At 44.9% G+C, this 26,445-nt stretch overlaps 1 protein-coding gene across 4 annotated transcripts in view; it reads left to right on the top strand.

Moving 5' to 3' along the window:
- Window positions 1-8,384: 8,384 nt before the first annotated feature.
- Window positions 8,385-26,445, top strand: part of ERG (ETS transcription factor ERG) — a 151,073-nt gene continuing 133,012 nt past the window's right edge. The window contains exon 1 of one of the 4 annotated variants that reach the window (XM_054839469.1): window positions 8,385-8,566. The gene's annotated coding sequence lies outside the window, so the exon portion shown is untranslated. Of the gene's footprint in view, window positions 8,567-8,786; window positions 9,002-9,209; window positions 9,495-26,445 lie in introns of those variants that run through there. The other 3 variants (XM_054839519.1, XM_054839487.1, XM_054839459.1) reach the window with 3 other exon arrangements.

Genomic DNA, 26,445 nt, shown 5'->3' with positions numbered 1-26,445 from the left:
CCCTTCTGCCCGCTTTCTGCAGAAATGGCAGATTGGTTGGAAAAACAGGAACATTTTCACTGATTTCTGAAGGGAAGCGTGCAGTGCTTGCTAAAAATTCCCATGCTTCTGGAGAACCAACTGTTCTTTTCATTAAAAAACCATCCACCTACTTTAGCCGACGTTTCAATACGTTGGCCCATTTTTTCATTACGGTAAAATATGAAACGCTTGAAATGTTTGAAATAGTTGTGCAAATATTTTCTCATACGTGCAAAGGGAAACTAAACGAAAAAGCTACCTGATCAAAATTAAGCTCCCTGTGAAATTACGCATGATGACAGCAGTCGGTGTAATAATTTGATGATTGTTAAACTTTTAAAATCACATTTTAAGTCAAATGAAATGCGTGCGTGTTTTTTTCTCATATGTCTGATAATCTAAAATGATCACGGGAAGTGGTTTTCATCCTTCTGTTCCAAAGAGCTTTGCAGAAATAAAGCTAAGAAATACTGCCGTGTTTGGGAAAAGGGAGGAACGAAGCTCAGCAGTGAACAGCCCTTCCTTAAGGATGCAGGACAGGTGCTGCTTGATCCCCAGGGTATGGCTGTACAGTGAGAGACAGGCAAAGCCAGCCGCTATGGCAGAGACACCCCGGTCAGCTGTACGCTGCCGCTGCCCCATCTGACTGCCTGGCTCCCTGTTGGCGATCTTCTCCCAGTTTTTCCTTTCAATTTCAACACGGTAGTGGTGTGGCGTTTGCCACCGTTCATATGGTAAGGACTCATTTCACTAAAACAGGGATTTTCTGAGCTGTAAATCAGGTCAAAATTTTGACACGGGGGCTAAGGTGATTTTTTGCAAGTTCCGCATCGGTAACAGCTTTTTTACAGAGTGTCTATCCTAGACTGTATCGATTTCATAAATCTTAAAGCCAGATGGGATCAGTTATGATAATCTATTCTGATGAATGGTAGTAAAGACTGTAGGATTTCTTACAGTTGTTTTGTGTCGCTGTCTTTTTATCATCTGTCGCACATTTCTGGACATTCCTCTTAGGTATTTTCCAGAATGTGGAGGGCCTTGTCCTGATGTTCATTCTGCTCATGAGTGTCACCAAAGACATATGTGTAAGGTGAGCAGCAAAGGCTTTCTTCAGCCTGCATGCAAAACCATCGTTGCCCTAGGAAACTGTCATCCTTCAGGAGACACATTATGACAGATCATTATGTCCAGCACACCTATGCTACGTGTCTACTTTGACAAAATAAATCAGTTCTTGGTCTGAAGAACTTATTCTCATATTTTGCTCTAAAACCGCTGTGTCAGAAGCATATTTCAGGAATGAGATATACTTTTGAATACTTTGCTTTTTGCAATGAACGGCGCATGTGGTCCCCTCTTGAACTACAAGCATCTTTCAGTGTTCCACAGTTAATTCAAGGGCTCGGGTACAAAATCAAGAAAAGCATGTCCCTTTGTGGGATAATCCAAAGTTTTCTGAGGCTGTAAGTCAAAAAACGATGGGGCTCTGGCATGTCATTTTTTTTCATCTGTGACAGAACAAATAGACTTTACTTAATCCAGTCCAAACGGCTGTCCTGAATTAAACGTGTTCTTCATTTTTCATTATTTCAGAAGATCGCGTCTGAAAGAAATGCGGAACGTAAATTATCCGTGCTGAACAAGACTGAGAGATGTGGTGGTGGGACATATAGGGCATGTGCCACCAACCAGCCAGTAACAGAGACCCCAGTCGTGGTGCTGCCTGAGAAGCATGCGCTGCAGCATGCCCGTCCCCACACGCAGATGGGTCACCTCCATCACCAAGTGCTGTGACTCCAGCAGTTACCGTCGTCTCCTTTAGACGTGCCGCTTTAGCAGCTGAAAGTAGGGGGTGGGTCTCTCCCTTCCCTGTGGCTCATCCAGAGGGTGATTCAGTGTCACATCCAGAGCTGAGTCACCTTCTGCAGTGGCCTCTCCCTTCCTCTCCAGCGGGCAGAGAGGGACTCTTCGCCGAGGCACCTGCCTTGGTGCCCGGCAATTCAGCGGAGTGAGCTCTGACCTGCCTGCAGCCGACAGAGATGTCACTTCTAGGGTATACGTAACCTGCTTGCACTACTGCCCGCAAGGTAGGTGTGAAAAAAAAAATGAGCGCGTGTGTCCGTGCATGCATATGTGTGCATACAGTCATAGCTGTGGAAAATCAAGTATCTCCTGCTTGTATATTGCTGAGCTTTTTGCAGCTTCAGATTCCAGGGGAGGCTGTTTTTCTGCCTCTGACTATAATTTCAGATATTACTCTGGTTTATGACACAGCCAATGAAGAAATGCTGCAGAAAACTTGTGCTGAATTACTAAGTAAGAGAGAGGTGTGGTAAACTGAGGTGATTATAAATGGGGATAGCTGCAAAGAGATACGTTTAGAGGAAGAACTAAGTCTGTGTGCTAGAATCATGTTTCTTGGAGCTGTTTGTAGTAGTATGGAGGTCTGCTAGCCAAAGCCATCTGTACAGCTGTATAGGCACTTGTATTTGAACACAGGATTGATTTCATAGACCTCAAGGCAAAATCTAGTTTTTCCCTGGTACCACGATAAATGCAGAAAATAGAGGAGCAGGCTAATGTAAAGAAAAGAGACAATTAAGAGAGTTCACAAATTTAAATCCTACAAAAATTTTACTTATCTGAATATTGATTCTCTATTTAGTCACATTTGTACTAAGCTATGGCCTCCTCAGAGATCACTATACAGCAAGTAATCAAAGGGAATGCAAAAATGTAAGGACATGAGTAAATAATAAGCAAGTAACTTCATGGTATTTAAACTTATTAATTGCTCTCTATTCAACAGTGTAAGCATTTTAATTTTGGTCAGACTTGTCTTCATGCATTATTTCTCTGCAGCCTTTGTATTTAAACACTCATTCTGACCTGAGTCATTTCTGTATGCTGGCTGAATTCTTCACTGGTAAATAAATGCATACTTTAGAAAAGATGACATTTTGTCACCTACCCTAACTTTGTCTTTCTGTTTTTGAAAATGCTTCAACTTTTAGCTTTCTTATTTTTAATTTTCACCATGTGGTTAAAGAAATTTGCTGTTCTTGCAAAGATGCACTGCTCAGCGTTTTTGTGTTGATTCACTGGATGAGTTATTATTCCATGAATCTAGGCAGTGATGCAGAGAAATCCCCGTTTGGAGACGGGCGGGGAAATGCTTCGGATAAAATAGGAAAAGGCCCCCCGCTCCAAACTGAGAATGAATCAGAAGTTCAGTTCTGGCTGTGGAAATTTGCATGGGAGAGTTTATTTCATCATTATTCCAGTTTGCCTTGCAGCCTGATCTTCAGCTTTATCTAGGCTGGGACTTACCTGCCAAAATACAGGGAAAAGAGCTGACAGTTTCATCTTATTTAGGAGAGTCTGGATGTTTAGGAGGGATTCAGGCAAGCATCCCAGCTTTCCCATCACTCAGATCAGATCTTTGACCTTTTTTTTTTATTTATTTCTTCCATCATTACTTGTGGCCTCATAAAAACCCTGCTGAAATTCATGGGAGTCTCAAGTGTTCCCTGGACCTTGCCTGCCAACATATTGTTTGTTTCTCAATCTCAGCTATCAGCTTAAACAGACAAAAATACTAAAAATTAAAAAAACCCAAACAAACAAATGATGATTTCTTTTTCTTTTTAGCCAATTGTTTGGGAAACACTGTGAATTGTTTTAAATTAATTTAGCAGTCCTGAATATCCATTGGTGTTGAATATCCTGGTGACCAATATCCTATTCATCCAAATACCTTATCTAGCCACATATTTAATCAGCTAAATTCCAGTGTCTCTCCTAATGAAATGCTTTCTTTTGATGCCTTAGAGCTTTTAAGAAGAAATTATCTTTGGACCATTGCTGTGGCTTCCCTCTCCCTGGAAGTGTTCAAGGCCAGGTTGGATGGGGCTTTTTGCAACCTGGTCTGGTGGAGGGTGTCCCTGCCCGTGGCAGGGGGGTTGGAACTAGATGGGCTTTGAGGTCCCTTCCAACCCAAACCATTCTGTGAGTCTATGATTTCCTTCCCAAATTAAGAGCAATTATCTCATAGGAGAGACTCCAGCGGTCTTCTCAGAGACTGCCAAAATGCTGTCAGTGTCCAGTCTGTGACTAAAAGAAATCTATGAATGCTGTAAAAGTCATCTTTACTGGTACTTGAAAAATAGTTGCCTCTTAATATCTAGGCAATAGGATGTGTCTATATAGCTGCCTATCTCTCTTGGTTTAAATGTCATTTTTAAATAAGAGAACCTTTATTAGTGAATGTCATTCACACCTGTGAGAGGTAATATTTATAAAGGTGTCCCCTTTTTGTTGCCAAACTAATTAATCTTAAATGGCATTTTCACAGGAACAAAGTTAATCCTGTCTGATTTTACTGAGAAAATCAGGTGCTGGAATTGCATTTTGCCAGGCAAAAATGTGACACAGTGGAAAAAATAAAATAATCTCCTCTCTACTCATCTTGGTTTACATCAAAAGGAATAAAACATCATTCATATATCCTATTGCATTGATAATAACTATGATAATTAATATTACAAACTTTTCATTAATATCCTTCTTTCTTCAGTGCTATTTAATTAATTTGAGTTGAAATACCTCTAAGGTAAATAAGTGCTAAAACTGTAGCCCACAGAGGGCAACTGGTTTATCTGAACCCACATGAGCATGGGATCTGCGTAGAGCACATGTTCTGTGCTGCAGCTCACAACTCATCCTGCTGGCGTTTAAGCCCAGCAGACGTGGACGCCTCTCACCCGTTGGTGTGCAGGCAACCCAGCACTACTGGGCAAAGCACTTTTTGTTTTGTAATGTACAGGAGGTCAAAGATAATTCCTTCTGTTTTTTTCAAAACAGAAACTTCAAACTTCTATGAGCCTCAAAGCACTACACAGTATTTGCTTAACAGTAATGGAAGCAGAGGTGTGTTGGTGAAAAATGAGGTCTGGGTGGACCCCTCATTCAATTTTGAAATCCCACAGTACTTGCCATTGCCTTCCCCGGGGTCTGTGGCAACCAGCCTAAAACCATGGTAATCACCCCTGAAGCGGTCCAGTCCACAGTGAGGAGGCATATGTTCTGCCATTAAGAGACTGCAAGTTATCCGAGGCTGTGCTACATGTTTCATGATAACTGTATTTTCAAAGCCCCACTGCTCTGAAAGAAAAAAATGGAAAAGAGCTGGTTATAGGTTTTTTCCTTTTTCCAAATGTGAAAATTAGGTATTTTTGATTGTCCGTTTCAAACCTGTATTTTGAAAACATTGTTTGAGGAGATAGAAAATGATGTCAACACTTTTTTCTTTCCACATGGCTCTCCTGAACAAGAGGCAGCACTCAAAGGCCCACTCTTCATTTGCTAAAATCTGCGTTTCCTCCTTCCTGGTGAGAGAAAGCCCCAGGGATGAGTCGATGAGACAACCCCTGTGACAGAAGAACCATCTGCCAGCGAACAGCTGCAGGGCAATGTGAGCTGGGGCTGGCTGCAGGAGGGGTTTCTCCATGCCACCTTAACCCTGCGTGTTGGTGGCACAGCAAGGGATGCTGCTGCCTCCCACCTGCCTGTCCCCTTCCTCCATCCCTTTCCTACCTTGGGCTCCGTTGCAGAAGGAACAACTTACTTTCCGCAGAAACATCGGCTGAGGATTTTAGGTTATATGTGTAAGGTTTAAAGGATCAGCAGAAGATTGGTTTATTGAGCAGCACTTTAAACCTCAGTCCCCAGCTGCAGCTTGAAAGGACAACGCAGAGCAGCTTTGCACGAGGAGGTCCACCAGCTCTCATCCTGTCCTTTGCTGCGTCTCCTCAAGGAAAATACAGGATTTGGGGGCCTCGCCATGGGTACTGTTCCGGCATCCACATCCCCCAGGGTGCAGCAAGAAGCTGGCAGTGTGCTCCGTATCCCCCTCTCTGCTGCGTTGTTCAAGTTGGTAGGAATTATGCGTCATGCAGTTTCACAGAGCAGTTTGTGGCCACCGTGTGTTACTGACAGCTGCTGCGTGTACAGCCCAGCGAAGCGGTGCGATAGGGGCTGCAGGACCCCCCGCAGCCCACCTGCCCTGTCTGGCATTTTCTGGCCCCAGGCGAGGGACGGCTCAGCCCCCACCTCCCTGCTGGGGTATCTGGCTGCCCCCCTCCTCCCAGCTGGGGGAATCTAACCACAGCACCGCCGGGCAAACCTGGTGCCACCAGCACACCCTAAGGACAAAACCGCCGCCAGCCGCCGTTTGTTTCGGGGAGCGACTGGTTTTGGGGCTGTCTCCCTGCTAGATTTATGTTCTCTGAAGAGTTAAGTACATTAGTGCAGGTAATCTCACTCCATTACCTTCTATAAAACCGAATCTGTGATTTCCTCCCTGGTGAGCATTTACCATAACGGAATAGGCTACTATTTTCATATTTAACTCATTGCTAAGTCATAAAACCAGCTCAAGTTGTCTGCCCCAAAGAGCAGAAGCTGCGGGCTGGGCAGTGTCGGCCCGGTGTGCTCACCATCCTCTCGCTTCCCCTCACATCCTTATCACATCCCCCCCCTTCTGCTTTGAAATCGACAAAATTCAGAAATTTACAAGGCTTTTTAAAATCCGAGATGAAGCAATTAAATCTCCAGACTGGAGGATGTGAACCTTTAAAGGCCCTTCGCAAAATATCAAAAGAAAGAGAGGATTATATTTAGCAGGTGTGACAGCCCACGCAGGACATTTCATTGCGAAAGGGGCTGACATGAACCAGGAACCGATACTTAAATTAATATAAAACATCTTGGGGGAAAGGTGTTTTCTCTTCTTTTTTAAGCATTAGGAAATCATAACGCTTTCTGGCTTCTTCAAAAGCAAAAGGTCCAAATATACAGGAGTCATCTGGCATGTAAAATAAAATGGAGGAGGGGGGAGAGGGGGAGTGGGACTCCTAAAAATGCTTGGGACGAGGTTGGGAGGCAAATGTTGGGGGGCAGGAGGGCTATGACCAAATGCCCGGCCAAGAAACCCAGTTATGGTTTTTCCTCCCCTGCCTCACTCTAGGCTTTGCATTGCCGCTTGCAGATCCACCAGTCCCCCTGCCCCGGGGCAGGTTGCTCAGGGCAGAGGTGCAGGGCTGGGACATGGGATCCAGCCCTGCCGGGTGCCCCAGCCGGCTCCGCGCCTGCTCCCGCAGCAGCATCCTCTGTCCCGCCACCTCCCCTTGTCATTTCCCTGGAGACACAACCCTTCATTACAGGGGTGCTTTATTCTGATCGCTCTGTTTCTATTCATATCATAACCTACCAACCTACCACTCAGAGTGGAAAACTCGAGTTGGTAGTTTTGTGGGAGGTGTCCACTAACTTCTTGCTTCATTCACTAGTGCATGTTCCTAATTTTAACCAAACTTCTCTGTTTTGATTTTCCTAAGCTGTGGATTTAATGCCCAAAAGCTCGAGTTGTTTTCACGCCCACTCAATGAGGGCCACACGAGCGATGCTGCCGATCCATAGCAGGGGAGGCAGCGGCTGCGGGGAAGGTGGGGCGGGCAGCAGCACCGTCCCCAGCTCTGCACTGCGGCCTGTGGGGAAAGGACCACGCGGGCTCGCTGGGAGATCTCCATAGGTGGGTGCTGCTGCAGCAGGTCTGTGGCAGAGGGTAGTCGGTCCCACTTTTGGGGTATTTTGCCTCTTCGCTCGGCTAATTTGTGGTGGACGTGCACCAGGTTGTTGCTTGGGACCTTCAGGTTCTTAGTCACCCAAAAATGCACAGCAGGGTAAAAAGCCACCTGGCTGCTATGGCTATTGTCAGAGGGAGGGAGGCGTGTGGCTGCCTGGACTGGTGCGTTATCGGGTACCCTTTGGCACTGAGAGAGTTAAAGGTGCTCGGCACCCACCAGCCCTGGTCTAGGCAGTGTCTAAAATCAGTCCTTCACCCGCTTTATTTTTTCCTTAAAAACAGGAAATGGAGCCCTGAAGGCTTTTTAACTGGAGAGAGAGTGAGGAGGGGGTATACTCCCTCTGCCCATATCCAGCCCTGAGCCTGACCCAGACTTGGGGGTCTCTGTGTGTGTTTTTTTTATTTCTTCTCTCTTTTTTTTTTTTTTTTCCTATTATTTTGGCAGACTTTTTGGAATGTCTGGGAGCTAAGGGCTTTGCTTCATGGAGCAGAATTCTGAAGCAAGAAAAAGAGAAAGTTATAGACTAAACCACAGAAATGTAAACATGTCTGCAGCTAAAATAACTCCACTTTCATTGAAAACACTCCTTGCTCACAATCAGACTTCTGTGTGCTATGCTCAATAAAACTGCATGCTAATAGCAACCAATTAATACATTATGTAGTTCTGCTTTAAAAACTGAGACGCTTTTAATTATTTTTTTTTATTATTTTTATTATTTTTAATTAAGGGAGTACTGGGTTTTCTGCGTTGTACGCTGGCTCTCGGTGCTGACCGCTGGCTGAGAAGCGCCGGGGAGAGCAGCGGGCGATGCCCGGCGGTGCGGCGGGGGCCGAGGCGTGCCCGGGGAAGGCCGGGGCAGCGCGGCGACGGCAGCGGGCAGAAGCGGCGCCCCGGTAAGGAGCCCCGCGGCCGCGGGCGGGAGGGACGGGACGGGGCGCACCGCCCGCTTCTCCCCGGCGTGCGCGGCTCGCCCGCCTCCCGCTGGCTTTCCCCGCGGGTTCGTGTGAGTGCGTGTGCGAGGTGAGTGCCGCTGCCAGGGTCGGGAGGCATACCCTCTCCATCCCCCTTCACCGCCGGGACGCTCAGCCCCGTTCCGGCCGGGCCAGGCTCCCCTGTCCCTCCCCTGTCCTTTTATTTCCGTAGATCCCGTTATTTATCTCGCTGCCCTCCGAAGCCCCGCTGCCACCTGGTTAGAGGCCAGGCTTTGACTTCACGTCGGGTCCTCGCAACAACCGCACGCTTGTTCTGCCCCTTAAAACACGCTCTTGTTCCCCGCGCCGGGAGGAGAGGAGACCCGCCGAGCCGAGCCGAGCCCAGCCGAGCCCCCGGTAGCCCCGTGTCCTCCCCCCGCAGGTCCCGCTCACCTCCAGTTCCGCCCGGCCCCTCCCGCCCCCCCCACCCCCCACCCCGTGCAGAGCGGGGGCGCCCGGGGGAGGACGCCGGGGAGTAGGGGGGCGGGGGGGTCCGGTGCGCCCCGGGGGGTGCCGGTGCCCGGCGGGCGGCGCGGGGCCGCCCCGACGGCGGCGGGGGAGCCGGGGAGCGCCGGGGAGCAGCGGCTGCTCCGCTCGGCGATTGGAGAGAGGAAGAGGCGCCCGGAGCCCGGGGCCAGCGCGATGGGCTGAGCCCGTCCCGATTGAAGTGACTCACTGCAGTCGGCAACGCCGCCGTCCCCTCGCCCGCTCCCTCACTCCCTCCCTCGCTCCCGCCGCCGGCGGCCGCTGCTTTCCCCCCGGCGGCGCCCTCCGCGCCCCGGCCCCGGCCCTTCCCGTCCCGTCCTCCCCCCCGGGACCCCAGACTCGCCCCCTTCCCCGGCCTCGCCCGGTAAGTCCTTTCGCTCCGGGGCTGCGTTGGGGCGGGGGGGGAGGAAGGGGGACGGGACGGAGGAGCGGAACGCCGGGCGCAGAGGGGGCGCGGCGCGGCCGTCGGGGCCGGGAGCGGCGGGGAGAGCGGGGCGTGGGGCGGCGGCGGGCAGCGCCGCCGGGCCGGGCCGGGGCGAGGCGGCTCCCCGCGGGTGGCGGTCCGGCGGCCCCGCTGCCCTCTCGCCGCGGCACGTCGGGGGCTGGAGCCCCGGGGCGGCAGCTGGAGCCGCGCGTCTTCTGCGGGCGCTCCTGCGCAAAGTGGCGCTTCCCGACTTTCTTTAGTTTCAAAGCGTTAACGCTGTTTGGTTTCGGGCTGGCTGCTGTCTTTTTGGGCATCAGTCTCTGAAATTATATCATCCCCCCCGCCATCGGTTTTTTTTTGCTGGTTCGTTGATGTCTTTGTGATTATTTCAGCAGTTCATCATTCAGTTAACTAATACCTCCGTTGCCTTTTCAAAAGCTGACTAGCTCTGGCATGTAGGAAAACCTTCGATTACCTGAGTTGGTCTGAGGAGAGGCAGAGTTGCTTGTGGTACTTTTCAGTAAGCGCTGCGATACAATATGCGGAGATCTATTTTGGGGACCAGATGACTTTGCTGTAGAGATTGGAGTGTACGTAATCATATTTACAAAAGCTGAAGTTGCAAGTTCTGGCTAACATAAACTTCCATTCATTGCTGCCTTTGCTAAGAACCCACAGTACAAGTAAACTTCTCTTTCTTTAATGAAGTTTCTATTTGTATTCGAAGTGTCATTCTCTGAATTAACACTGTGCTTCAGTTCTGAAGTTATAGTTTGGAAATTACATTCTACCCATGTAATTTTGAGTCCATTAGGAAAACCAGGATAGGTCTATGAACTGCACATGGAGAAATGTCACATTCCTTTGGTTTAACCCTTTAACCACTTCCCTGGTTTCACTGAAACAAGTGAAGTAGACAAAGGCAGCTTCTCACTAGGGTATGAAATCTAAACTTTCATGAGGGTGTATGTATTAGGCATACGATTTCAAACACACCTGAACTGATATGAACATCAAGGAAGAGAAATAGATTGTTTGACAACTTCCTAATTAAAAGGAAATAAATAAAAGCAAAAAAACCCCCTAAGCCATACTTAACATAGGACAAATATATTTTTTATGTTGCTTATTTCTTAAAGGACATTTAAAAAACCAAAGATATGGTACATTGGAATAGTAACATCAGTTCTTATTTTTTCTTTCATACACGTATGTAGGCAAGCAATAGCTAATATGCTGTGTAATTCTTTGAAGAACTTTGCAAGAAAAAAATCACTACCTCCCGCAGCATTTCAGGGTTTAGAGCTTTGAACAGCATCTGTCCCCACCTCCTACAATTTAGTCCCAAAGTTAAACAAATCATATAGTACTGGATAGAGTTACATGTTACAGGAATTTTATAAATGATCTGTCAGTATAAGTCCTAGGTGTGATTAGATGGACTTTTTGCTCCTAAGGTGTTACTCCATTTGGATTGTAATTTATGTAGCATTTGGTTCTTAAAGATATATTCTAATAGATATATCTTAGGCATATTTTTCTGCCAATGGTTTATAAGCAGTACTGACTGCGTGGCTTCTCTCTCTTTTAATCGAGTTTGAGCTCTGTCAGGCGCCGAAGAAATCGGGGTGTATGAGTCCACTGAGGAGTTTCAGTGATAGGAACCCTGAGCATAAAATACATATTGTTACAAACTCGGAAGTAGTGTCTCTTATCGCAAGTACACTCATTTGTATGTTAATAGGTTAGACCTTTTCTATCTGAAATACCAGGTCAGATCCCACGGTTTAGTGTTGAAATGACGACTCCACCTAAGACCAGTGCTTTCGCCTTTGCAATGTGGACGCACCTTTGGCTACCTGCTGTTCTGTGGGAAGTGTATTTTCTGTGTGCACATGGAGTTGTGTAAACAAATACAAAACCCTGGGATGACTGTTGAAATCCAGTTGGTTTGAATAGTGCCACATGAGCAAAATACCTGGCTACTGATGAGGCAAATCCTTTCCCATTGCGCTTTCTCCAAAACACCAGCACTTTGCTATCAAAACGTGAGGCTGATGGCTTTGGTTCTCCCTCTGCAGAGCAGTTCATTTTGTCCATTTTACCGAGGTCCCTGTATACAGCAGTTTCTCCTCTTGGTTAAATGCACTCCAGTGAGGATCAGAAAACCATGAAAAGCTTTTGCAGTGCTGATGGCATCTGGTAGCCCTGAAACATTACACGTTACATTTCCTTCCCTTCCTTGCCTCCGCATTACTAAATGCTCCAGGAGTTATTAGCAGGTAACAACAAAATAATTTAAAATGTTTGGGTTGAAATGAGCCCTTTCCCTTGAAATGTCTATTGCATTGGTGTAATGTCTACTATCAGGAAGCTTGCAATTTTCTTTTAAGTGAATATTTTTTATTTGGGGGGGTGGGGGGGAAGGCAGCTCTGAGGGCAAACCGTACTTCTTTTAATCATGCAAGTAGCCCTGTGGAAATCTGTGTCTTGAACTCGAAGTGGAAGTTGTTGACAGGGGGTATGGTCAGGAAGGGCCCTTTGGGCCTGATCCGTATCAGCTAAGGTCAGCGGTGCAGGCTGAGCCTTGAGTGCCTAATGCTGCCCACGGTGTTTTTCAGCTGTACAGCTGGGAAGGTAGGCCAGGGATTAGTTTATGCTTTGTAAGTCAGCTTTCCTATACAGTTGATTTAAAATGCTTTTGTTAAAAAAAAAAAAATTTCCATGTTGGTAAGATATTTTCAGCCTGAATTATAATGATGTTTGTCTTGGGTTGAAAGAATTACCTTTTGTGCAATAACACCACACTGTTTTTCATTATACCCACAACTGGCCACTTTCACAGCCACTGGAATATTTTTTATTTCCTTGTGTGATTCTAGCCACGCACTTTTCGACAGGCAGGTTTCACAGTAAAGTCGAGCATCGCTTTGTCTTTTGCATGGGTTGAAGGTTTGAGTCGCAAGCATTTGTATTGCTTTGGCATTTTGGAAGGCAATGAAATAAGAGAAAATCTAATGTATTTCCTTCACAGCATAGTTAACTAGTGTAGGTAGAACACTGGCAGTCTAAAATTACTTTGCTAAATTTAAATGTAAGTAAAAAGTAGGCAATAGGAAAAAATTAAAGGGTATATCTAAATATGGAGTTGCGGACGTATCTGTTATATTTAAACTGCATTTTAACTTCTTCTATTTATATTTAGTAGTATGTGTATAATCTGGAGGGCTTGATTGAATTCAAGAAACAGTAATTTCACAATGAAACCCAAAGACTTTATTCTGCTGTGGACGTAGTGCACGTCCTTGTTAGTCGGTGTATATATCAAAACTAAAATGTATGCAGCAAGACAATTTTTGTCTTGCTTGAGAGAGAAAACGATATTTGGGCTAAAGTAAGCACGAATGGATTTGCAAAAAGCCTGCTTCCCGTGCTGCTGTGGCGAGCGTATCTCCTACTGACTTCAGTGGTACTTTTTCTTGCGTGGAGCATGAGACTGCGCTGTGGGGTTCATTTTCATCAACTTACCTTTGCTAGGACCCGTTCTGAAATGCTGCTTTTTAATTTAGAAAGCTATCATGGGAAGTGGATTGTTCTTGCATGCTGCTTGCATCAGATGAAATCCCTCCTTGGCAGAACTTCATTCCAATAAGAAAAAAAACTTATTCCGGGAACAAAATACATAGTTATTTTTGTTTGATAATGCATCATATAAATATTAATTGTCTGCCCAAAGAGGAAAAACAATAAACATATGTTTTCATTTTAGCTGGAGATACAAGAGGCTTTGGTAGAGGATGGTTTAAAACTAAGGGCCTCGACTTGTAGCCCTTCAGCTGAACTCCGGGTGACCACTGATGTCTGGGAGATGGCTGTTGTGCACAAGTGGCCAGGGGCTTGGTTTTGAATTGAGGTCTTCCCTTTTGATTCGTTTTAATACGGACACTAAGTGTTATGATATCCAGGTGCTTATTAAAGTGTCTTGACTGTAGCATTACCGTCAGCTTTCTCACTGTCCTCTCAAAGATGCCGTGCTTCTGCTGGTCCTTTTAGCAGGGAGAAAGCAGTCGGCTGTCCAGATGCTTAGATGCTCTGTAATATTGGTAGTATATTAAAAAGCTTCTGCCTCTTTTAGATGCCGCTCCTGCAAACGAATATTGACTTCTGTTGTTTCAGATCTTCTGAATTTGTCAGGTAGTCTGTAGCTTTGAACCACACACACCTAACTAGCTGCTGATTTGAAAAAGAAAGGTTGGCTTGTAGGAAATGATGAGCACCGGCAGGCCCGCGGTCCTGCACGAGGCAAGTTAAACAAATATGAGCTTAAATGTGGTTTCAATCAGCTCCGTTTAGACACCCAAGTTTTCAGCTTTCTCCAGGAGGTCCGTAATGAAGCAGGCTTGTTTTCTTTTCACCTCGCAATGAAACAGCAACAGGAGAAAAATCCTGATCGAGCTTGCACTGGCTGAATAGCCGACCGCTGCGGGAGAGCAATTTGGGGTGCGAGACTGGATGGGGCAGCAAAAAGGAGTTTGAGACCATTGCTGCTAATTCTGGGAATACTGCCCTTGACCAGCACACAGCTCTGTCTCTAATGAGAGGAGAGGAGAGGAGGTCAGGGCCATTACTGCAGCACCTGGGCTGCTGGCTGGGGTGCGGCGGGGTGGCAGAGGCAGCCCTGATTAAGGCTCTGCAGGTGCGAGCGGGTCAGGAGCGGGTTCCCTTCCCCGTTAACCTCCCCTCATCCCAAAGATACTGCCTGCTGAACTGGCATCTTTTACTTCTGCCTCTTACTGGCTGCTACAAGTGGTTGGTAAGGGTTTTGTTTGGTTGTGGGGGGTTTTTTTGTGGGTTTTTTTTCCTAATATTATGCTGATAGTAATGATTTATTAACTGTTCAGGTCTTTTTTGTTTTTCTAGCACTGGGAGTGGTGGCTTAGGAGTAGCAGCTTGCTGCCCTGTAAAGTACTTACAACAAAATGTTTTGCAAAATCTGATTGATTCCTTCTAATTTGTAAGTCATGTAGGCTTACCAGTTTGAGCTTTTCATAATAACTTCTGGCTTTGTATTGAGTTTATTACTTTATTTTTAGCTTATTAAGTATGGATGTGCACAGTATATTTGACCTGATTTGACTGAAGCAGACTCTTTTAAGAAGTCATATATTTTTTGATATTCGGTAGTTAACATGTGATTTGTTTTGGTGCAATTAAATGTGCATGTAAAAATCATGTGGATTTAGCAAATTGTGCAATGTATCTTTTTTCTGTAAATTACTCTCATTAAATGAGAACGAAAAATGACATACGGCAATCAAACAATTCACTTCAGACAAGTTGCGTTTCTATTATGGCTTTTATTTTTCTGTGTAATTAAAAAGGGCTTTATAAAGAAAGAAGTCTAGTAGTTATGCAGAAGGAAAGTCTTGTAAGCAAAATTCAGTTTTCTAAGAAGGCTTTGTCAGTTCTGAATAAACCCCGTAATAAATTTAAACCTGGTGTTTTAAAATTCTGTTTATACAATGGACTGTTCTCTATAGAGTTCACAAATTATACACAAAGGATTGATAGTAAACTACTAAAGTAACATTAATATATTGCATTACAACATACACTGAGACTAAATTGCAAAATCTGCTTGAAAAAGCTGATTGCAGGACTCTTGCAGAGCAGATATGGTAAAAGTTCTCCACCATTTCTCTGAAGAACCACTGTTACATTGATTGTTGTGATTATAGTTGGCTCTTCAAAGGCTGATAGAGGGTTGTTGGGTTTTTTTGTTTTTTTTTTTCCCCCACAGGTTTGTATCTGTGGCATTGAAAACAGGTTTGAAAAAGGAAAAAAAAATATAAAGGAATTAAAATCAGATAAAGATCTAGTTTGGACCTGGTGGGTATCTTGTGCCTTTTGCCAAATTTCATTAGATTTGTCCAGAATGTGAAGTTGGGGCTTTGAGCCAGTGGTCTTCATCTCTTTGCTGCATTTATAAGTTCTCTGGTATTTTTATGTATTCATAGCAAACAGCCTGTAACATGCTCTGTATCTCTTGCAATCAAGACAAGCCAAATCATCTGTCACCAATATGTATGTCAACATCCTGAAACCACAAAGAGCACCTCTTGGTAGGCACAACGAAGGCTTCATTTCGGCCAGGCAATTCATCACCCTCTTGAAAATGAAGAGCATGGAGGAATCTGAACCTGACATCTTGGCTCTTCTCTGCAGAGAAGTCAGTTCTATGTGATGAGGCTGAAAAATGGATTTAGGAGGGTAGGATTCACCTCACCTAGCTGTAGTCATCTAAAACTCAAGCATCTTGTTGACAGTAATTGTCTAAGTTCCCTCCCTAGCAAAAGGACAGGTTAATCTTGCCAGTCTGAGATGATGACGTTAGTTTGGGACAGTCACTGAAGATGCAGCCTCTGTTCGTCAATTTAGGTAAGAATCCAGGTTGCAAGACCAGGTATCTCAGCTTTCACATGTCTGGCATTGAGTGCACTGAATTCTGTATCCAGGGGCTGATCCAGGCCCCAGCAGCTGATCTCAGGAAGACTGAAGGAAAAATATGAGTAAAAGTAGAGCAGAGAGACCAGATGAATGTTTTATAGTCTGACTGGGAATGAATCTTACTGCTTATTTATTATTTTCATTTTAAAGTTGCCCCAGTACATAATCATTTCATTTTTACTGTCAAACTACCTTTTTACTGTCCAGTTTTATCACCAGCAATAGAAACATTAGAAATAGCAATGGACAGCCCTTTTATGCTTTCTGCACTGCTGTCTCTTTTAACTTCATTAAAAAATTTGAAAAATGAAAATATTAACCATATTTTTTTTTTATCATTAGAGTAAGATAGGAATGGTTTAATACTGCTGTCTTTCTGTTAAGATTCTGTTCTGCTCATGAATGAAATAGTAATGTCCATTTAAGTTTTTTGGGGGTTTTTTGTTTTCTTTTTTTTTTTTTTAAACTTGTCCAATATCTCATCTTGCGCAAAAGGGTTTTTACCAACCATGTAGATGATACCCCCAGGTCTATACTTAGCTTAAATCTCTCAAAGCAGAACTACGGAAAGCTTGCTTTGGAGAGGCCTTCAGCTTTGTGCCTGGCCCTGGGGCACAGGAGCAGTTTTTGGCCCATAATCGATGTCTTGACGTGAAAGTTGTCCCTGCAGCGAGCGCAGCGTACCTCTGAAGCTGTGGTCAGTCTCGCAAAGTAGCTCCGCAAAAGCTAGCAGGAGGGAGGGGCGAGCTTTGCCTGCGTTATTTGCTTGTGATTGCCATGACAGTTCACAGGAAAGACGGTTGTAGCTAAACGCAAGCCCGGGGAGCTGGGGCTGTGGTTGGTCTGCAGAGCAGTAGCATGGGACGGGGGGGTCGGGTTTGCTGAAGGGCGCAGGAGCTGGGGTGAAGAGGAGACGAGTTATCCCCCTCTCCTTTTCTTCTCCCTTTCCGTTGCCACCACCCTGCGTGCTGTGCCCTGCCTGGCGTAGGACAGGGGAACGACCCGCGGGGGCACGTCCAGCCCTCGCTTCTGCCCCTCGTACGTCGTTAACGAGTCCCGATGGGTTTTGGTCCAGGATAAGGTTTATATAACTCCCTCTTTGCTGTGTTGGTTCCACAGGACTAAAGAGGAGTGAGAAGTAGTAAAAATCTATTTTGGTCACTAAACTAAGCAGACATGACTCAGAATACTCACTGGGAACAGATCTGCTGGATGAAAAGGTGCCATTTTTACATAGTCACTTTTCTGACCATGCCCTTTAAACTCTTACAAAAATAGAATACTTTCTCTGGCACTTCGCTTGGAAAGCAGAAACAGGAGTGAGAGCAAGTATGTTTGCTGCACTTCAGTCCCTGCTTCGAAACTGGACAAATTGTGTGTGAGTTTTGTAAGGCATATGTAACATATGTTTAACACCAGGAAAAATAGAAAGAAGGCATTTGAATTTTGTGGGGAGGGGATTTGGGCTTGGATAGTTTTACCATTTGTAGTGGAAAAGTGTGATTCCTAGTTCCTGCCTGTTTAACGGTTGGATGGATTCTGGCTAGTTCTCCACACCGATTTCTGGCATCCTCGTGTCCCTGCAGAAGTACAGTTCAAATCAGTAGACTTGTCTGAAGCACAGGGAGGCTTCTTCTGACGGTTGACTCTGGGTTCTTCTTGGACCGTGAGTGGTCTAAGCTAAAAATGAGCCTGAAACCACATTGACGTAAGCCCTGAGTGTTTATGGACCTGTGAGGAAACAAATCATCACTGGCAACCAGAGTCCTGAAGTGGTAATGTTGACGTTCACGTGAGACCTGAGTACCCCCCACGCCGGCGGGCTGAGCGCCCGTCCAGCTCCCGGTGGGGTTGATGGAGCTGGGCTCTGCTGCTGCTGACCTGCCCCAGGCAGATCCATGTCCATATCGACTCTCATCTGCATTTCATGGAAAGGATTAGCAAGGCAAATTATTTCACAAAAAGTCACTTGCAGCTAAGTAGGTGATACTGAATTTTTGAATTCTCATCTCAGGTTGTGTGGGGTTTTTTTGTTTGTTTGTTTGGGTTTTTTTGGTGGGGTTTGGTTTTTTTTTAATGGTTTGGTAGGAAGCTAGAGCCTGGTTGGTGCACGGGATCTCAAAACCAGTGGTGTACTCCACCATGTGTGCTTATCGGTGTTTGTCAGTCCTGTTGTTCACCTTTGGACTGTTGCTCTCTTGAAAAGAAAAACAACAAGCCCATTTTAACATATTTACCACTTTCAGTTAGTTTTACATGGAAAAAAACACCAACCCATAAATTCCTCTTCCTCCTGCATTCCAGAATAACGCATGAAAGAGTCTGAAAACTCTGAATTTGTGTTCAGTGGATGAAATCTTAACCTTGCTGAAGTGGCTGGAGCTTCTGTGTTGGCTTCTGAGGGGGCAGAGCTCTTCAGCTTAAGTGTTTCTTCGTGTTTCCACTGGACCTGGAAAGCCCTGGAAGTGTTTTCACTGTGGTGATTTCCTAAAGCCTTAATTCCGCCCCCTCCCCCCCAGTTACTACAGCATTTAAAGGCACTGTCTTTTTAGCATGGAAAACAGGCACTGCTTTTTCTCTTGATAAAATTTCCCTTGTAGGAACTCAGAGAATTTCCACTTTCTCTGTGCGGGCTCATCTTTCACAGAGGAGGAGACATGGGTCATACACCTGCAGGCCTTACGACTGCCTCCTGCTCCGTCTCCCGCCTCCTCCTAGTCCCTTGGCAGCAAGGAGCCAGTGAAGATTTGCTGTCAAGGTCTCCTGTTTTAATTCCTCACAGCAGCCGGTAGCTTCCTATTGCAGGGGAATCCTAATTTTTCTGTTTTAAATTTGAAAGGCGTTTTGGATATGATGACATTTACAGCCAAAGCGCATCACCTTTTACATATCACCTCCTCCTCTTGCAGTGAGACAGGTGATTTCAACAGGCCGGAAAAGGGAGGAAGAGTACGACAGGCTTGGGGGACATGCAGGATTGTCACTAACCCGACGCTGGATGGCCGTGAAGATAGACTTCCCCCCTCAGCCCGCTCGCGTTGCCTAGCAGGGAGCTGAGACCACCACGGGGAAACTTTAAACTCCAGTTTTTGAGTTGAGCTGGTTTAAAAGTTTTCTGCGTTCAGAAGGCCTGCGTGCTTTCTCTTACCAGTGCTGAAACAATTTCCAAAGACAAACACCCCCAAGGAAGAGGCAGCACGGCAAAAGACAGTGTGTAATGAAGCACCTTCATTTACCTGCCGGCACAGGCTGGGCATGGAGGTTGCACCGGGGTGCCGAGGGTCCCGCTGCTCCGAGCACCCCTTACCCTGGAGGGGAGCAGCTGGTGCCGTGCCAGGGTGAGCAGTGGGGTTTGATAACGCCATACGCCAGTGTTTCGGAACTGCTGTGAACTGAAGGGCTACCTACAGTTTTTACAATTATACTCCCATTTTTTTGTGCGTGCGTGTCTGGTGGTTGTTTGCCAAGGGCAGGGGGAATGAATGAAGAACTCAGCTTTTAGGTAAACAAAACATTCCTGTTGTACTGCTATAATTACAAGCATTTTAAATTAGGTATTGACAGCAGTTGAGAGCCGGTTCTCGACTATGCCTGCTGGCAGGCAGTGGGATGTCTACCAGCTCCTAAGGGGATCCTTATTGCAGGCTGTGAGAATAACTCATTAACTAGTTAGTCTATGGCGGTGTTACTCCACATATGGTCTGCGGGCTGCTGGTGGTCTGGAAGACATTAGAAAGTGGTCTGAGAAATGACTGCACAAGAAAGGCAGAAATAACTCCACGTAGACAGATTCGCGTTCCCACACTGCTGGCAGGTATGTGCCCGTGTCAGCAAGTCACCCTGAGTCAGCAAGCTGTGCCGGGATATAATTGCCTTAGCCCCCGGCATGAGCCCAAATGGATGAGTCTTGAGTAATTGCATGTGAGGGGAACCTTCGCTTGACTATATTGATGTGAAGCTAAGTCTTCCTCCGTTGAGGAGGATGTATGCTTTGCCTCTTCTTTCTTGTATTTTTGAAGCATGGGATGGGCTAAGGGATGCTGTTTCTACATCCATGTTGCTAGCAGTAATGAATGCTACGGGGAAACGGACGGCGGCGAGCCCATTTCCTTCACAGTGGGAGGAAAGTAGTAATTCAGGAGACCATTAAACATTAGAAATACCTCTACAAGGTCCCTACAAAGATACACTCCATTTAGATTAAAGTCCCGTAGGGCCAATTATCTTGGAAGAACATAAGAACTTAAACAAAAGCTGAGTTAGGTATGCTGCCCACCAATGGATTTGAGCAAAAATGGATGCAGTGAGAAAACACTCATGTGTACTATGAAAGTGAGAACATTTAGAGTAGGTCTGTGCAATAACCAACTTTTACTGTTCCCCCAGGATCGGCGTGCACAGGAAATATCTGTGGCATGCTTGCTTTTCCTGGAGATGACAGCAACCCTTTGGCAACCACTTTGTAATACGTGCTCGATACTTTGCAGAATGTTGGGCTGTTGCTTTATGAATGTGCTTTGATTTTGTGGTGCCAGAGACTTTATGCTTGGCTTTATACCCTTCCTAAAGTAGCCCATTCCCCTTCGGACCCTGGACACTTCTCCTTTAGTGCCACTCAGTGGCGGTGCCTCCATTTTTCTCAGTGCTAGCATTGGGATGGGGCTTGAGGAAAAAGAGAAGTGAACAGATGCTACTTGTGTGAAAATAACCTCTAAGGCCTGTGCTGGTCTATGTCTGGGTGGCTCTGGACTCCTGGAGATGGAGACATGACCTAACACTGTGTTGTGGCAGGAGGGTTGGGGCAAACAAATTTGAAACACTTTTTTTCAGCTAATGTTTTCTAAGAGTGGGCTGAGTAATTTGCACAAGACTACAAAGCAGAGATTGATACTAGCTAGTACTGACGTTACACTCTGCCTTTGCTTCAGCTGCTAGACCGCAATTTTAAATGAACATTGTCGTGGTTTAACCTCGCAGGCAGCTAAAACCACCACATAGCCGTTTGTTCACTCCCACCCCCCACACCAGAGGGATGGGGGAGAGAATTGAAAAGAAAAAGGCAAAACTTGTGGTTTGAGATAAAGACAGTTTTATAGGACAGAAAAGGAAGACAATAATGATAAAAGAGTATACAAAACAAGTGATGCACAGCATAATTGCTCACCACCCGGAACCAATGCTCAGCTAGTTCCTGAGCCACGCTGCCTCCTGGCCAACTCAGTTATATACTGAGCATGATGTCATATGGTATGGAATATTACTTTGGCCAGTTTGGGTCAGCTGTGTCCCCTCCCAGCTTCTTGGGTGCCCCCCACGTTCTCGTTGGCAGGGCAGTATGAGAAGCTGAAAAGTCCTTGGCTGCTTGGCAACAACTAAAACATCAGTGTGTTATCAACATTATTCTCCTCCTAAACCCAAAACACAGCACTATACCCACTGCTAGGAAGAAAATTAACTCTATCCCTGCTGAAACCAGACTAAACATTTAGTTATTTGCAATTAAACCTGAGCACTGGAGTGCACTGAACCTTTATGCAGGGGATTTTGAAAATGAGTCAGTTGTAAGACACTGGAGCAACAAGTTCCTGAAAGTATTTACTGATGCAAATTGCTGCTCAGTCTTGAAATGGCTTCTTCCATTTAACACCATAAAAGAACTTTCTTAAGAGAAGACACAATAAACAGTCAGAGGTCTAATAACTGAACATTCAAGCCTGAAAGGTTTTAAAATACTTCTTGCTTAAATAAGAATCATTAAAGTTGTAACTGATAATGAGAAAAATGCTCCTGCCATTAGTGGTTTACCACTTTGGTTCCAAACGGATAAAAACAACTTCATAAAAGAGACCACAGACTGTCCATTTTCAGCCTTCAGTGTAGGGTGAATGCTTCAGAAAATACAAACCCCATCATTTAAAATAATAATTTAGTATTTGTGTTTGGGAAACATGGTCAAAATGCCCTTTGAACACAGGGGAGCACAGCGATGCGGGGCTCGGTGGATGCAGCTGAGGGGGAGTGCTGCGGCTCACTCCGGTGCGGTGCAGGGAGCCCCAGCACCAGGTTTCCTTGCCTGGACACCACAGCGGGGCACTGGCTTGTGCCCCTGCCTTCCAGCCTGCCTTTGGGATCCTCACCTGGGTGAGGAAGTCTGACTGTCTCACCTTCCCTCAAAAATGGCGCAGGCCTTGGCAGGTGTGTGAGGATGGGCTGGGATCATTTCTGCACCGGCCCTGGTGTTGCCTGCTGCAAGAGTAGTTAGGGTTTTTTAAAAAATGGTTAAATTTCAGTCCCAGCTCAGCATACTGGTAGGGGAAGTAAAAGATACTGAGTCTGGGAGACACTCCATGCCTCGAGGCATCTCTGGGACTTGGTGGCTGAGGAGCAGCATCAGTGGTGGTGGTATGACCTCGTTTAATCTGTCCATCTGGGCCAGCTGCTCTTTTATTTGAGGATGGCCCCTTCCCCTTCTCCTGCACCTCTTTTTTTCCTAGGCAAACTAGGCTGGACCCGGTCTCCTGCTCAGGTTAGTGGAAGGACTCATGTTGACCTCAGCCAGGACCGACTCAAACTGTTTCGTCCTTTGGAAAGCTAAGTTTAGGACTCAGCATGCTGTGTTCTAGCCTTGTCTTTAGTAAGGGCAGCTGGAGGTGGAAGCATTCTCTCAGACTATCTCTGACTGTAGATATGACTACTCTGGGTTTTACTGATGCTTTATGAAGCCCTGTTCCATTGACTACTGTGTTTGCTGTTACGTAAAAGTGGAAAGTTTCCCTGGCTCCCCCATGAAAATGACTGTTGTGCCTTATTCAAAATGAAAATCAATCAAAGAAGGAACACAGCTGGGCGAATGACAAGAGAAACAGAATGGTGCCAAGGTGAATTTTTATGGAAATGCTCTCTGAATAGTATTTCCATGAAAAGGCAACTTACTCACAGATGTAGGCTGCGTTTGCTTGAAGGAGAGTGTGGTGCACCACACCCTGAATCTGTCAAGGTCTATAAACTTTTCACGTATTTTAAGTTTAGGCAACAGAGAGGCCATATTTAAGACACAAAGGTTTTCTTCTTTACTTCTATGTAATCACGTTATCCCCAAAGGTAGAAATTGTAAGCCAGGGGAAAATAAAAAAAAAAGTTTGTGGAAGAAACATTTCAAATGAAAAGTAAATTTTAAATATAATTTGAAATATAAAGTAAATTAATCTATTGAAAAGGAAATTTTCAGTATCATAAGAAATCTGACAACCTTTCAACAGCATCCTAGTTATAACAATGACTTGTAAGTCTGTCTGTGTCAGGTTGTGTTGGGATCCTCTTAGTAAAGAAGCATGAGCAGCTTAAAAACTGCGAAAACTTTTTCCTGTTGATGTCAGTGGGATTTTTCTCATTCACATTAGTAGAAACAAGATTAAGGGAACAATGTAAAAGGCAAGAAATGAAGGATGTTTGATGTTAGTGTTCAGAAAAACAGGAGAGGGTGAAAAAAGGCAAAATGGTAAAAACATCAGCCCATACTTGAAACTGCCACACTTAGATCTACTTAAACACCTTTTTTGGGGGATGTTGTAGCCTTCTCAATGGGCTGGTTTCCAAATGGCCTGACCAATTTTACTGTAGACTTACTGGCTGTCAGCAGAGCTCTTGCAAAAGTTGATTTTTGGAATCTGTTAATTTTCCCTTGTTTCTGGGATATTTTTTATGTCATACCGTTCAAGTTGGAAATGTGCTGAGAGAGAAATTCTTGAGACAGCCTCAGAATTTTTCAGCCTATTTCTGCATGTCGCTTTCTGAAATAAGTGGGAATGCATTTTTTTAATTTACAATAGCTTATAACTTGATGTCATTGCTATTCTAAGAATAATAATCAACGATTGTTATACTGACTTTATTGTTTACATTTTCTTTTGACATTGTCAGTGATAAGCTAGAGGTAATAATACGAAGCATATTCGCCTGTCATCTTCTCAAAACTTGTCACCATTGAAGAGAATATGGCTGTGCATGGGTTTTAAAGATAAAGGCATTTGTCAAATGCTGTAATGTCTTCATAAAGGTCTGCAATGGAGATCCCATTACAGAAAAACTTTGGAATGGGTAGCCCTTGGCTCCAGTAGTTGGGAGTAAAGATGAGTGACTGCCATTTTAAAGCAATATTAGATTTGCCAAAAGGAAAAAAAAAAAGTAAGAATCTCAGCAGGAGATAGCGAAACTATGAGCAGATTTGATCATGGCTTTAAAAAGAGTTAGAAAATGTGCTCTGTAAGGGGTTGGTAGGTCTGTTGCTCCCCCCATACTGTGTAGGTATGTTCCCTGCATCCCAGTCGGTTATGGAGTTGGGGATCCGTGTTGATCAAGGACCTTGCAGCAAGGAGCCCTGGCAAAGTGATGGGGAACCACCTGCCAGCAGCACGTGGGAGCGCGTCCCCCCTCGATAGGTGACAGTGGGCAGCGTCCTTGCTCCTCTCTCTGAACCTCCCAAGCTGGCATAAAGCCCATCTCATAAACGCAATAAGCCATGAAAATGCATCAGTAGCATGTGCTGCCATGGGTGGAACACACATGAGGATGGAGAAAGGGATCCTGTTACTCCCCGTTCAGCTGCACAGTCCTTTCAGCCAGTGGAGAACTAAATGTTAACCCCTTCAAATCTCTTCCAGTGAGGAGGGAGAAGTCAAGGAAGTGTTCTTTACTTCACAGAGGTTTGACGTTAAAAGGTCTGCATAAGCATACAAGTGCCCTTGGGAAAGAATAGTACAAGTGGCTCAGCAAATATTGTGGACGGCAATGGCTGTCCTGGGGTGAGTGAATACAAGGCTGGGTTCAATCTGCTGCAGTCAATAAACTGTTTGTGCTGTGCTTTCACGCTCTGCGATGTCAGGAGAGCACTGGAGTGAATTACAGCCTTCTGTTTACTCTGGGACTGTTTATCATCCCTTGTGTAGTTGGAGACGTTTCACTACAAGAAACAATTCACAGGACGTTGTCCTAAAAAGAAGGAAAATCAGTGTATATCAATGCTTGACTTCCTGCTATCTCTGGTTAACCCCCCACATACCCACAAACGTATTCACGCATCACCCACTTGGCACTAGATAGGGGATATTACATCTCTAGGTTTTTTCCCCAGTACTTTTATTTTTCAGCCCACTACAGGAAGGGTTCATAGAGTATATCCAGAAAGATGTTTTTGTTCCCCACCTTGGGTTTCAGTCCCAAGACTGCCAATTAAATTATCCCATAAATCCTCCATTATAGGTAGTAAAACCTAATTTTAGATTTCCTGCCCACTCTAGTGTCCTGCCTGATTGCTACCAGTTGGATAGAGGCTCAACCTGTTAAGCAGACAATTGCAGTGAATTGACTGTTTCTTTCTGTGCCACATGTGGAGAACTTTTTAATATGTGGCATTTGGTCATAATTCTCTCCGGCTATTTTCTACCTTTTAGCTACTCAAACTTTTTTTTTTTTTAAGGCTGAAAAGTAGACATCTTTAAATTATTCTTTTGTCAGATTTTTTTGTGAGAGAAAAGGTTGTTACCCTGTGGATTAGGAAAAATGTTAACCTGCTTGCCACCACTAAAACATTAATAGTTTAAAATTAGTTTTTATATAATTCCTGTTTAAAGGAAAAGCCCTGTATTAATAGAGCTAACTCATTTCTGTGTAAGCTGAAAATATTTCAGGTCATCTGAATATAAATGCATTCTTTCCCTTCTTGTTCAAATACAAATATATTATTTAGCTGCAAACAGTGCTAATTTTCTTGAGGGCAGCTTCTGCTAACCACATTCTCACTGAGGAGCATTTATTTCACACACAGTCTCACTAAAGATTCCTATTTTATTCTGAGCATAAATGACCCCTAGCTTGGTATTTTTCTTCATAAGCTTTACTGAGGACAAATAATAAGTAAAGTCTTCACAAAAAGTGATATTATCATGCGAGTAAGGTGTACGTATCCGTGCATTAGTGCCCTGATCTTTGGGCAAAAGGATATTTGCATTCAGCATGGAGCATTTCTGTTGCTGAGATTTAAGTAGAATTCAAGAATCTATCTGTGAGGGAAACTGGAGCCTAAAATACTATGAGAAATTAACACCTTTCTTTGGCTCTCTGCTAGATCTGCTGTGGTAGTTAAGCTGGAAAAATTCCTGACTCATCCGAGTCACAGATTTTGATACCATAGAGGTACCTGAGTACTTCTTGTACCTCCACAAAGCACTGTCTTTCGAATGTGTTTCCTGCCTGAATAAATTGGTAATGTTTTAACAACTCTGTGTCAAATCAGGAAGGTATGTGGCAGTTGGTAAGGGACTTTCTCATCTCCAGAGTATGGTGACAGGAAGTTGAATTCAAGATACAGGGTGCCTATAATCTTACG

Source organism: Grus americana, chromosome 1, assembly GCF_028858705.1.
Source record: "Grus americana isolate bGruAme1 chromosome 1, bGruAme1.mat, whole genome shotgun sequence".
Lineage (NCBI taxonomy): Eukaryota > Metazoa > Chordata > Aves > Gruiformes > Gruidae > Grus > Grus americana.
Note: the sequence above shows the minus strand (reverse complement) of the source record. Positions and strands in the feature narration are given on the sequence as shown.